Source organism: Lycium ferocissimum, chromosome 11, assembly GCF_029784015.1.
Source record: "Lycium ferocissimum isolate CSIRO_LF1 chromosome 11, AGI_CSIRO_Lferr_CH_V1, whole genome shotgun sequence".
Lineage (NCBI taxonomy): Eukaryota > Viridiplantae > Streptophyta > Magnoliopsida > Solanales > Solanaceae > Lycium > Lycium ferocissimum.
The window spans coordinates 18,171,446-18,175,279 of record NC_081352.1 but is presented as its reverse complement, the minus strand read 5'-3'; the positions used below and the strand labels follow the sequence as shown (position 1 = coordinate 18,175,279).

General features: G+C 34.7%; 1 protein-coding gene across 2 annotated transcripts in view; it reads right to left on the bottom strand.

Moving 5' to 3' along the window:
- The window catches only part of LOC132036788 (RNA-dependent RNA polymerase 1-like), a 31,994-nt gene extending 29,624 nt beyond the window's left edge, over nucleotides 1–2,370 (bottom strand). Inside the window, exons 1-2 of one of the 2 annotated variants that reach the window (XR_009409668.1) lie at nucleotides 2,249–2,370; nucleotides 813–1,075 (exon numbers count right to left, since the gene is read on the bottom strand). The gene's annotated coding sequence lies outside the window, so the exon portion shown is untranslated. Of the gene's footprint in view, nucleotides 1–812; nucleotides 1,076–2,248 lie in introns of those variants that run through there. The other variant, XM_059427174.1, reaches the window with a different exon arrangement.
- Between the last annotated feature and the right edge of the window lie 1,464 nt (nucleotides 2,371–3,834).

The following is a 3,834-nucleotide window of genomic DNA, read 5'->3' as shown; positions in this document are numbered from 1 at the left end:
ATTTCCTACACTTTCAGACTTTAAATAGCACAATATCAAAGCTCAAGAAATAGCTGCAAATTCTTGCTGCGTCATAGAGGCTTGTTAGATCTTTTTATTTTGGGATAGAGAACTTGTTAGAGTTTAGATCTTTGTCTCTGAAGCCAATGTTTAGCATATATTCTATGATTATTCATTAACCAGGGAAATCTTTGGCTTTTCTGACCACCGCCTTTTTACAAGGATATGTTTGGGGACTAAGGCCTTCTCCCGTAAAGGAAATCAAGAGGCTGCAGAGATATTATAGTGAACCACATACAGATTGCAAATAATATAGGCCCATACTCAGAGTCATCATCTGCTAGAAAGTTCTAAAACACGACGCAGCCTTATGTGCAAAGCTGGTACGCATCTAACTTTTGCATGCATAACAGGTATACAGAAATGATTTTGCTGTGGACCAAAAAACAATACATGACAAAGAATTGTGTACCATTCAACCAACAATCAAATAGTCACAAAGACCAGCACGGATGAAAAGAATAGCTAAAGGTTTGGAATAATTACCTTATAGGAGAAACTGAGCATTCTGACCATATGGATGATGAAGCACGATCTGCCATATATTTTCATATGAAAGCTGAAGTTTATAATCAACTGAACCACAAGATAAAAGGAAGTACACTCTCTTCAATCCAACGCCAAATTTAATTGAAACATCTATATTACTTCCCAACACTGCAAACTTGTCATCTGATATCTGACATCCAAAATTCAAAGTTATGCCATCCGTCTGCTGCACATACGTCCTCGGTTGGACAATATCAGTTTTCATTTCCCAAGCCTTCAAATAAGAAGAGCCAAAATACAGCCTCGTACTAGCCAAATTGATGATAATATCCACGCTTCTGCTGCTGGTAAATTGAACTCTGGAAAATGCTCTAGGTCCTCCTTTCGACTGTTTAACCTCCAATGCATACACAGTTCCATCTCTAAGAATAACTTGACTGCTTCTGCTGACACAAGATAAGGGAATCCAAAAAACCTGAATTGTCTTTCCCATTTAGCCAAATTCAACTCTCAAAGCCTCTGAAGTCTACACACAAGTAAGAATACTTGTAAAGAACAAAGCACATAAGAATAAAATAACAACACTAAGGTAAAACTGCTACTGGGTAAAACAATATATATGCAGGATTATGGAGAACAAACCTATATTGTGAGACATGAAAAATGTAGGTTTTTATACTACTAATACAGTAAGATGTTAATGTAGTTGTCAAGTGTTCAGTGCATTTGCTATGCTTGTTTATCTGTAATCTAACCAAATAGGTCACATCAGAGAAGAAGAATCGAGGGAAATCAACCTAATTAATTTGAGATATTTTTTGCTCAATTTCAGTCAATCATCTGGCTAAATGGCGGGTGTTTTACTTTTTCCTGTCTAGCAAATTACTGCCTTATCATATAAACTAACAATATCTAGTACTTTTACACACTCTTTTATACTGCTTTTTGCACAGATGACATAAGGTGTGCTTACATTTTCCAGAAAGTATTTTCCAATTTTCTCATATTTGGTATGTTGCTCGGATCTTCAAAAATGTTGACGGGTGCGTGTGGGATTCTCCAAAAGTAGTGCATTTTTGGAGAATCCGACACGGGTGCGGGAACATTTTTAGAGAGTCCGAGCAACATAGTTTTGGTTGGTCAAAATGTTTTGGAAGGCAAGTTTAATAAGTGACATTCCAAGTTCATTGTGTCCTTCCCAGCCACCCAATGCCCCCAACCCCCTCCCCGGCAATCCGAATCCCCACTCCCCACCCTATCCCACCCCCCACAGTGTTTTGAAATATTTTGTTGCTTATTCACCAAGCACTAGAAAATAAGTAATAAACCCACTTATTTTCCTAGAAAATAGTTTCCAAGAAAACATTTTCCTTCCTACTGAACACACCCATAGTCTAGTTTTTTCTTTTCTTTTTTCAAGATCACTTTTGCTTCTTTATTCTTCCATTAAGGACTTTTACTAAAATTTTACCACCCATGATCATATCAGACTCACAAAACCCTGAAAAATATTCAAACAAGAAAAACAAAAAAGAAGGCCCAAGAAACAATCAAGAAAACACTCACCCAACAATATATAACATACTTCAAACACATAAACAACACATAATAATAATAACAATAACAATAACAATAACAACGATGATGATCAAGAACTGAGTCAAAGCTAAATTCTACACGGGTATTTGAAGAGACTTACTATACAAGCTTAACTATACTACTAGTAGTTGTAGAAACTGAAGCACAACAGTTCTTTGGGGAGTGATGGTCAATTTTATAGTCAATTGTTTTCTGAGTAAAGGATACTCCCTCCATTTCAAAATAAGTGTCTTTTACCTTTTTATTTTGTTCCAAAATAAGTGACACTTTAGGATTTTAAAGAAGGAATTAATTCTATTCTTTCAAATTTATTTTTATTTATTATCAAAAATCATTAAATAAGTTTTTTTCTAAGCATTAATTAGAGATAAGTTGATAAAAACACTTCAAATTTTTTAAAAGTGAATAATTTCTTAAGGACTGTATATGAATGTAATAACTCAATTTTTAAATAAGGGTTTATTTGATAATTTTAACTAAAAGGAATTAAAAAGGAAATAGAAAAGAAAGAAGTTAGCGGGCCAAATCCAAAAAAGAAAAGGAAAAGGAAAAAAAAGACTTTAAAATTCTGATGGAACCATCAGGCGTGAAACAATCTGAAAGGAACAAAAAAAAAAGGGGAACGCGCAAACAGAGAAGGGAAAAACCAGTAGAAGAAAAGACAAGAAAGAGAGAAAAAGAAGGGAAAAGAAAGCATAAAAATAAGAATTTTCATCCCGAATCATCAAGGTAATGACTCTAATTCTTTAATTTAAGTTTATTACATAATTATGGGTGAATCTTTATGGTGAAAACATGGGGATATTTTGAGGAATTGAGAAAGTTTAGCTCTGAGATTATTCAATCAAAATCATTGATTTGAAAGGGTAAATAGTGTCGGGTTTTAGACTTTTATATATCGTTGGAATCCTCTCGTTAAGGCCTTCCCGAAAACATATGTCTTGTCGGGTTTTGAACATATTGACCAGAGGACGTTTTCGTCCTTTAAAATTTGACTTTAACCGTTTAAGCCTCTAAAAATATAGAAGCGGTTTACCCTAAGGGTTTTGACCATTCTAAATCCGTTTTTTGTGTAGTTTGAGGCAATCCAGGACCCTCGAGAACTCAGCTTTGATTTATTAAAATGTGATTAATTGTGAATTTGAGGTAAGTGAGACTTAAGCTTTGGGTATTTGCTTTTCAAAAATCCGTTTAAAAAATATGTTTTGCCGTCACGGTCCATGTGTTGGGACGCAGCGTGTGTTAAGGGGAACCCATGGTCCTTACGTACCAAGCATATACTTTATTTTCAAATACTCTAATACTCTCTTTATAAATTGTTTCGTAACGTGATACGGTTGTGAGCCATGAGATTGGAGCATTGTGTATGCTTCCCTTTGGCATTGTGTATGCTTCTTAATTTTACTGGGCATTGTGAATGCTCCCCTTAGCATTGTGTATGCTTCTTGATTTTATTGAGGCATTGTGTATGCTTCTTGAGCATTGTTGACACATTGTGTATGTTGTTGTGGATTCGTGGTGTTGATAAATTCTTTAACTGTTGTTATGACAGGTCCTTAGTGTAAATTGTGTTGAGATATATACTATTCTTGATAAACGATTGTTTGGACCTTGTCGGATATTATATTACAATATAATTCTTGTGCATAATATAAAGTGCTTGTTGTGTGTTTGTATTTTCTAACA